This window comes from Arachis stenosperma, chromosome 4 (genome assembly GCF_014773155.1).
Source record: "Arachis stenosperma cultivar V10309 chromosome 4, arast.V10309.gnm1.PFL2, whole genome shotgun sequence".
NCBI classification, from domain to species: Eukaryota; Viridiplantae; Streptophyta; class Magnoliopsida; order Fabales; family Fabaceae; genus Arachis; species Arachis stenosperma.
In genome coordinates, this window is record NC_080380.1 from 27630663 (window position 1) to 27641396 (window position 10734).

Sequence of the window (10734 nt, forward strand, 5' to 3'; positions counted from 1 at the left end):
ATCAATGAGAGGAAGAATTTGAGAAGTGTTCTTCCTTCCCTCTCTTTAATTTCAGCGTTTTTATGTGTGTGAGGAGAGAGAGTGCGAAAACTAGGGTTTTGGTTAAGTTATGTTGGGCCAAGGGCCCACTTTGGATCCGGTTGGCCCGGTTGGCTCGTTCGGTCCAATCTTGGTCCGAATTCTATAAATTGGTACCAAAATTCTCCTCAATCTCCTCTATCACATTTAGCCATAAAAATCACATTTTAGGCTTTCTAGAATAAATTCTCATTTATGGGTTAATTAGTCGTTAATTAACCGGGTTTTACAATATGCTTGTGGTGTGAATGTGTCAAGTAACCCTTGATACAGAGCACTAAGAGTGGAGACCAAATACAATTGCAAAGTATATCAAAGGCTCTGAGTACCACTGACTGGGAGAAATTAAAGAAAAACTAGAACTCAAAGAGTTTTCAGTTAAGTACTTGTGGTGTTCTTGTGTCAAGTTAAGCTTGAGACAAAACCTTAGAGTCACGCTAGACTCAAGGTACGAAGCACCAAAGAAAAGAAAAGAAAAAGTTTATGTTCAAGGACTAATCAGAGCTTAAAGAAGAAGAGAATCCATATATCATCCGAGTTATAGTTCGGAAGGATATCAGCATTTTTGAGCTTCAAAGGATAGTGAGATGCCAAACCTATTTAGAATCACAATGGCATTAACCCCACTCAGTAATTGGATAGAAGCTTAAATAAACACTCAAGTCTCAGGCGACTTCTCTTCTCAGCCCTATATATTTTTAGTTTCTGAGGACAAGCAATAGTTTAAGTTTGGTGTTGTGATGTGTGAGTATCTTTTCTTTATTTTCTATTTATTTTAGATAGAAATTTATTGAGTTTTATTTAGATTTTAGTATTTGAAGCATATTTGGATGCTACTTTGATGTGTATTATGGTTTATTAATTTCACGAAAGATTCGGGCGAGTTTGACAGAGTTCGTTGCTGAAGAAAAAGGAAGAAAGTGGATGCTGTCAACCCTGATCTCCTTGAACTCTAATGATCATAACTTGAGCTACAGAGATCCAACTGATGCAATTTAGTGGCGTAGAAAGAAAACTTGCAGAGCTATCCAAAAATATATAATAGTTTTATGCTTTTTATCTGTCATCATGGCGCTAAACACCGACATTAGCGTTTAGCGCCAGGTGTCTCGTACTAGTGCCCAAGCGACTGCCTCGTGGGGCGCTAAACGCTGAGCCTGGCGTTTAGCACCATGAAGACAGAAACAACTAGAATTTTACTACCTCCAGGGGCACTAAATGCCGATTCTGGCATTTAACGCCAGAAGCGTGGATCCAACTTTAAGGAAAGGGCTTCATTAGTTAGATTTGGGGTCATATTTATCTTATTTTATTTTGTTTTAGTTATTTTTATTTCCAAACACAATCTTTTGGGCTTTAGTAGTGATTATTCTATTTTATTTTCAATCAAATTAGGTTAGATATGAAAGTGAAAATATTTCGCCCTTCGGGGGATCTTCTCTCTTACGCACTTTCACATTTTCTGAACCCTAGTTTTTCTCTCTGAGTCATGAGCTACTAAACCTCCTTGGTTAAGGTTAGGAGCTCTGTTTATTTCTATGGATTAAGACTATTATCATTCTATTTTAATTAATGTATTGATTCATTTTCAAGGATTACTTTTGTTCTTCATCTTATGAATCTGGGTATATCGGAAGAACAACCCTTACTCTATATGCATTCTGTTGATTCTTAGAAAAGTTATCTCACTTGAATACTAGTTTAAAAGTGAATTCCTCATAAACTGCTAATTACTTGGACTTAATGGGATACGTGACATATAATTCTCTTATATTTGGGTAATTAGGATTTTTGTGACCAATAAACTAGAATTGAATCTAACCCTTTAATCTATATTAAGTGACCAAGAAATTGGCAGTTTATTGGGTTAGAGGAGACTAAATCACTAAGGAATTAGGGTTTAGTCAGTTACAGTTTTCCATGAAATGAATCTTGCATGATTAAATGGTTGGTAAGAAGATCTACTCCGGAAGAATAATAACTCTGAAACCTTAACATCTTCTCACATACATTTCACACCAATTTCACTGTTTGCGTTCTTTACTCTCTGAGTTACTATTCAATGCTTTTAAACCCCAAAACACCATTTTCTGCCTGCCTGACTAAGTAATTCATTCGACTATGTTGCTCATTCCATCATTCTCGTGGAACCGATCCTCACTCACCTGAGGTATTTTTGGTACGACCCGGTGCACTTGTCAGTTAGTTTGTGGATTGTAAACTCCGCACCATACGCATCAACTGCACTGAAAGGATTATCAAAAAGATAAATGTCAGTATCATTATCCACTGCTCTAGCTAGTTAAATCCTTTGCTTTTGTCCTCCACTTATGTTGATCTCTCTCTGACCGATTTCTGTCAGATCGCCATGGCTAAAATCATTGATGTCCTTATCCAAGGCACATGCCTTAATAGTATTCTTATATCTTTTCTTGTCTATTGGCTTTGCCAAAGAGTATGTGATCTCTAACTGTCCCACTTTGGATCCAAGAAATCTAAGAAACATATGCTATGGTGCACATACATTAACTTATTTTCATTATCATGAAATGCCATTTAAGAATAAGAAAAAATGTGTAAGATACTAAAATGATAAGGTAAACAATAAAAATAGTTGGGGACATTGATCTTTGATCCCAAGTAAAGTTTCTACCTTCAATTTCTACAGAAATATTGTCACCAATTGGAATTTGTTTAACACTCCTTACAATTTCATTAGTGCCTAACTCTTCAGCAAGCAAAAAGTATTGAGACGGTCGAAAGATATCATAACTTGGATAAGAATAGAGAAAGCCTCAAGGATCATCCTAACCGATTATGACATGATGATCCTCAATGTTGCAAGAATGATAAAAATTGTCCCTGCATCCAATGGAGCACTATGGAACAGAACACATCCTAGGAAGACAACAGCAAAAACAATTGTAGGAGAAATCCAATAAAAAATTGATTCATAACCCTTCATGATCTGTGTCTTAGACAACCATATAAATTCTTTCGTGCCAAGCACTCAACCAAGCTCTTGAATTTTTCCTCCCATGATTGTAACTTGATGATCTTCATGCTGTTAAGTATCTCTGAAGTTGATCTTAAGCGCTCATCTTGTGTAACATAAACTGAGACTGAGACTTTTGTATCACCTTTGTAAATGGCACATTGAGTAGTCCACAGATTATGAAGGAATTAGGCCAGGCAGAGCACCAAGACCTACTTTGATAAGAATATGTATTACATTGATCAGAATTTTGACTGTAAATCATGATAGTAATATTGTACTATACTTTGATATTAATCTTAAGGTGAAGCAGATTCTCTTAAATTGTACTATGTCTAGGTTTTTCTAAAATATATAGTAACAAAGTTTTTTGAGACATTTCTTCAAATATCTTAAATGCACTTCCAAAAATTTAAAGAATTTTTATAAAATAAATTATACTAAAATATTTGAATTTATTGTCAAACATAACATATATATTCATTCGCATAACATAAAAATCCTTAACTATAATTTTTTAGCTATAATTGAGAAGTCATAAAAAAAAAACCAATAAAAATAAGAGAAGTTACTTGTGCAATTAAAGTTTCTCTTTTTTAATATGCCATAACATAAGCCATGGATGTTAATAACAAGTCTCTAATTCAAAAACAACCATTTAACACCCGCCAAGGTTGCCAAATTAATTAAATATAAGTCACCATTAATTAGCATTAAAAAATTGCAATGATAGCTTGTAGGTTTCTGCGGATAGGAAAGAAAACTAAGAATCATTGTGTTTAGCATTTATCTAGTGGCATATTTTTAAGTTGACATAAATCTAAAAACACTAATTAACTAGGAGTTAACTAGGTAGCACATTTATCCTAATACATTGGGGCTAAATTGATATGAAAATTTTCATGATAAACAAGGGTTAATTTTATACATGTAGTTTATTCATGAAACTTTCCACCAAAACAAACAAACACACCATCAAAAAGGTATAAGATATAAGATATATAGTAACATAAAATTTTTTGAAGCATTTCATCAAAATTTAAATGTACTTTCAAAAGCACAAATAACTTTTGTAAAAAAGTAATCCTTAAAAATTTGAATTTTTCGTCAAATATAACATATGCATTCATTCGCAAAACAATGAAAATTCATTAAATATAATTTTTATTTATAATTGAGAAGCCAAATAAGAAAACAAATTCAGTGAAGGATAAGAAAAGTTACTTTTGTAATTAAAGTTTTTTTTCGATCTACAACAAAAAACTTTATGTATGATATTGATGAAAAGCTTACTGTAAAATCAAATAAGAGAACAAACATAAAAGACTTGTAAACCTATTAAATCAACCTTTCCATTTTTAAAATGATTGAAATGAGTAGTGAAGCGTGAGATTAACAAAAAACCATTTTCAGAAAACATAGATTTAATTCAATGAGATTAACTTTAGACACAAGAAACAAACATAAAACAATAGATTAAGTTCTACGTATCTTGAGAGTTTTAAATTCAAATCCTAGAGCAGAGATCTCACCTTCACGGTGACGATGGCGGCGATGGCGGCTTCGATGATAGTGGTAAAGGAGATTGAAAAGGAGGAGCAAGAGATGAAGAGGATTAAAAGGTGAATTCAGTGCAGAACACACGATTGTGGTTTCCATTTGCGAACCTTAAGATCAATGAGGGGAGCGACAAATTGAAGAGAGTGGTCAAGAAATTGAGGAGAACAGAGAGGTGGTTTCACCGTTTTAGAACACTGACAGTAAAAGTGAGGGTGAGAACACGCGTGGTTAACTAATTGAAAATAGTAACATTTTTTTGAAGTTTTTAAAAAATTAGACGTATTTACTAACATTTGAGTTTAAATGTTACCTAAAATTTAATTTTAAGATAATTACTAATATTTAACAATGTTAAGAAAAAATATTACTAAATGTCTAAAATGTAGTAATAACAGCTTTTTTCATCACTACATTATAAACCTAATTGAGAGTCCAATTTTTAGATTCTTTTTGCTTTTTCTTCTTCTTCTTTTTCCGAATCATCTATATTACTAACTATCATCACTTGTTTTAGGATCATTCTTTTCCTTCTCTCTAATATTGTATGCTTTACTTCTTCTTTATTTGATACTTTTTCTTGTTTTTTTTATATTTTCCTTCTTAATAGGTGTGTGTCCGCTCCCTATTTTTTTGTAAATCCTCCTCTTTTTCTACCCTTAATTTTGTTTCCTTTCTTTTAAATTTTTTCTCCACTTTCACTACCCTTTTATCATCAGATTTTTTTATTTAACTTCTTGCTATCTCCTATCCTAACTTATACCAAATTTTTCTCTATAAAATTTTCATTTTAATTTATGCTTCTTGAACCCATAGTAAATTACCATGGGAATGTACTAGAAGAGTGCTAACCCCTCTGATCAAAGTTTGAGATGTTGGAGTCTCCATTTTGGATAATTTTACTTATCATGATTTCAAATAAAAAAGATTAAGGTATGTTAATACCAAAATGAACCTAGGAACTCATTCAATGAGTCATTTAATAATAATTATAATATATATTAATCACCCAACCACATCACTAATTAAAGACAGTTCATGCATTGTTTGAAATTATAATGTCATTAACCCACCATGCACCCTCTCTTGGAGTGAAATAATACACACAGTAAGATATGAATTGAAAGGCCGTATAGTTGTTCATGCATGCATTCTTTGACTAATAAGGAACACAAAATAAAGTCCACCATTCAATTCCAAGAAATAAATTATTAACCCCCCCCCCCCCCCCCCCCCCCGCGGGCGCCTCCTTTAAAAAACAAAAAAGATAACACTAATTGGATGTGGTTTTCAGACTTCGAGATATTAACTAATTAATTAATTATTAATAATTTTAATATTAATAACCACCAATAAGCGCGTGAAGTTATCTTCAGCCCGGATGTACCTATCGTCTATCGAAGAAAAAAAAAGAATGAAAAGAGAGCTCTGAAAGAAGTCTTCAAGTTCAAAACGCTAATCAAGAGAAAGTGACTAAACTGGCTTAGCTTGTGTCATATATGACGTTTCACATTGCTTATTTTAACCATATATTTCTTTTTTTTTCTTTTTTTGACATGAATATTTCTAAATTAGTAAAATATATGTTTGCAAAAGTTTTTGAAATATTTTTTTATAAAAATATCATATGCATATATATGTACAAACACGTGTTAGTTTAATTTATTTTTTATTTCAATGTGTATTTTTGTTAAGAATTAATTTTAATATACATCCAGAGACGGATCCAGAAATGATATTATGGGGGCAATAATATATATAATATTAAAAATTATATAAAAAAATAATATAATATAAAATATATTACAAAAATATACCGATAGAAAATATATTTTAAAATAAAAAAATATGTGTATATTTTTTACTAATGGAGTGGTCGATTCTTCGTATCATAAAATTCACCAATAATAGAATTTGTGTCAAATTTTTTAGTCATTTTCTTTTCAATATAATTGAAAGATAATTAGCAAGAATTTATCTTTTATTTTGTTTCTAAGTTATTTTCACAATATTCATAGTTAAAAAAGATCTCTTAATTGTAGCAGTTGAAATTGAGAGAATTAATATTAAATGAATAAAAAAAGACGGCCACAAAAAGAAAAAGAATTCACTTTATGAGATTTAAAAATTTTTATTTAATTAAAAAATATTAGTAATAATATCTTTTTCAGATTTCTTTAATATTGTTACTTACTTTTTAAATATTAAAAATTATTAATATTTAAATTAAACTAGACTTTTATTTATACTAGACTAAATACTAAATATTTTTTTTAAAAAATTAAATTATACATAATAACTTATTACTATTAAAAAAAAAGTTGGGAGACCGAGGCCGCCACTCGCCCCCCTTATGTACGTCCCTGTATACATCTAGTATATTTATGTTTTAATGTCAGTTTAAATAAGTACCTAATAAATAATATATATTATCAATGTATTTTTTTAAATTTTTTTTATCAATTTTCTAATTTTTTACACATATATTCAATTAGCAGCTAAACAAAAATATTTACATAGATAAATCAAGTACAATATTTATACTCAAATAATGTCACATAGATGCATATCTGTCTTACAGGTAGTAAGCTCATGTGTCGATTATTCTGCCAAATCCGACATAAATCTGATCGGCAATTCTCGGATCAGTCTCTCTGTTGCATATCCCCAAGAAGAATAATTTTGTGAGAGAGTGTCTTATTACCTTTCTCCTTGAGGTATAATCAGGGAGAAATGTTATGTGGAAGGGTGCCTTACCACCTTCTCTTAGATACCGTAAATTCTATAAGATAGTGTCTTACCACCTAAAACCAGAGAGAGACATGGAAGAAATATTCTGAGAAAAAGTGTCCTACCACCTTCTCCACATCCGCACTACAAACACATTTCAAAGAGAAACAATTTTGTGAGAGAGTGCCCTACCACCTTCTCCTAGAAGTATTCTCAGGGGCAATGTTCTGTGAGATTAGTGTCCTACCACCTTTCCCTGAAAGCAGTGCCACATTCACAACACGCAAGAGGAATACAACTACCGTCCTTGTTCAAACACAAATCAAATTTCATTGATGTTTCCAATCATAATCAGAATCCACAATCCTTTAAAATCTTAACCCGGAGCAAGTAGAACGAAGCCACAACCCTTGCTTCCTACTCAGATGTTTCAAATATCAAATTTTTTTAGAATGTTAAATCCATCTTTCTTTTATAAAACTCATTTAGTCATTTTCACCAAATCAGAAGTCTCAAATTAATTTCAATAATTTATTTCTTCAATTTCATTTGAAATACTCCAAAAGCATAATTCTTAAATCACTCTCGATTTTAATCAACTTTGTTCTGATGTTCAACTTTAAAGTATTCCCATAATTCTTAAAAATCTCAACTTAACATAACCATAAAAATCACATTTTATTTAAAACAAGTTCCTAAAATCGATTTTAATTTCATTTCTAAGTTTAAAATATTCCATTGCGCCAAATCAAATTCAAATAAAATAATTCTTCAATCCAAATTTTTTAAATAACATTCCAAATAAAATATTTAATTTTTATGAAAATTTCAGTAGCTCATCTCTTAAAATTCGGACTTTACTATCCATCAAAGGTTCCATCAACCACAACAAATCACCGACCCTTTTCTAAACAACGATCAAAATAACACGGTTCTCAATTCATTTAATTAAGTAACCAAAGTAATGCTATCAATATAACCAAAATTTACAGCTAGCACTCAGTGTTAAATATTAGAAAATAGCCACAATCCAACCATTATCATAATAATTCCAAACCAAGCATAAACCCAACTCAATTCATCAATTACTCACCATATTTCAGTTCCAGAACTAACACATTATTATCATGCAACCGGTTCAACAACAACCAACTCAACAAACTAAATCATCAGATTATTACTAAATCATCAAATTAGAATAATCAGCCTTCTCAATCAATCAATAAATCAATCAGCTAAATTTTTACATCTATCCATAATAGTTCAGTTCAATTCATAAGACTCACAAAAATACAAAGATATATTTTTCGCACCGATATTAGTTTATAACAATTTTTGAAAGTAAAATGAGTTTAAAAAAAAGTTCCTATCTTGAGTAGTTGAAACTCGAAAGCTATAAAACACATCAAAATCCTCTTTCTCCCAGCTCGTAATAGCGACAGCTGTAACCTCAACTCCACTCCACTTTCACAGCAATCGTAACAACTTTAATCGCACATGCAAGAACCGAAACTCAACTATATGGTAATAACGCCGCAAAAATCTTAGCAACATATAACAAAAACTAATTTTCAAGGGTTTCGGAACGAAAGCGCTTACTGTAACTAAGGAGAAACGACTAAACCGAACAGCAGCGGCTCAAGCAATGATTTTGGTGGGCAGAGGTACGGCAGTGAGGTCCCTGCAGTTCGATGACGAGCTCCAACGATGGTGGAAACCCCTTCTTCTCCTTCCCCGCTCTGTTCTTCCCTTCTCCGGTGTCACTCTCGCTTGCTCTTCCCTTTTTTCGGCGACGACAAACCAGCAACAGCAGTGACGAATCGGCAGCGATGGAAGCATGGCAGCGACGAGCTCCATCCCCCTCCGCGACTCTTTCTCTCCTCATGCATCTTGCTCGACGATGCGCTCTCTCTTTCTCTCGACCTTCCTCCCTTGCATGTCTTTTCCTTCTGGCGACGTTGACGGTGACGGTGAGGCAGCAACAGCGGCGCCTCCTCTCCTTCGCGTACATCATTCTCTCCTTCACCGTCAACCCAGTTTCGGTATCTCTCTTCCTCAGCTCAGTTCGGCAGTTCAATAGTGACAACGGTGACAAGACACGACGTCGGTAGCGAGGTAGCAAGCTCCTCCCTCCTTCTCTTCTGCGTGTGTGGGTGTGTGCAAAAAGAAGGGGTGGCAGCTGGTGATGTTAAAGGTATTAGGTTTTAGGGTTAGAGTTTTTGGAAGGTATAACGATGATTTTGTAATTTCTAATAAAAATAGAGGTAATGTAGTAATTGAAAACGAATTTTAATCCAATAATAATTATAAATAAAAATACTATTATTTTCAATTACCAAAACTTTAAATTATAAATAAGAAAATCCGCAATTTAATATAAAATCTCTAAAAATATAATTCTAAATAAATATAATAAATTATAAATAATTTATTATTTAATTTTCAAAAATTTAGGATTTTACAACATCCATGTCTCTTGTACCTCTATCTTCTCTCAACCTTAAGTTTGTCGTCTATTACTTTCCAACAACGGTGGCATCTCCAGCAACGACGGATTCCTTTTCTTCCAACAACGTCTCCTAGTCCTTTGCCCTAATTGATTGTTATTGATTTAAGAATTTAGGATTTCATTGAGATTTATCTATTTGTTGCTATTTCACTTGATTTTGATAATTTTGATAGGATGTCGAATTAAGCTTGTATCAAGATCTCAATTCAGAGAGCAAATACGACTCCTCTAAAAAAAGAATAGGCTTAACTCGTAAATTTCTTGGTATTTGTGTCAAAAAGGGTATAAAATGGTCAATGATATTAAACTGTGATAAATAATGTAAAAGATTTACAATAAAAAATATATAAAATAAATAAAAAATTTAAATAACTAAGAAAGTAAATTCATAATTAAAAGAAAACAAAATACTTAAAGAAAGGAAAAGAAATACTCAAAGAAAATGAAGATAAAATAAATTAACAGAAAAAAAAAAGAATAAAGGAAACAAAAGAAAAGAAACAAATGAAATAAATAAAAAAGTAGATTCCAGACACTCAGATGTACTTGCATTCCATTATTTTCCTTAGCGTTAGTGTGATTTGGATTTTTGTAGAGTTTTGTGTGATGGTGAAGTTTTCATACTAAAGTATATGATTTCTTCTAACTTCACCTATTTATAAACCACAAGAATAAATTTGGAGAATGTTATCTCTTTCCACGATTTAGCTTTCTCCTTTTTCTCTGATTTTCACAACCAACGACTTTGCTTTAACTGTGAAAGATTTTGTTCTCTATAAAAATACCCTATCTCCTTGCATTTATTTAATCTCCAAGACCTACAAATTAAACCACGTGTAATTATAAAATTTTAACCTAGATTCTT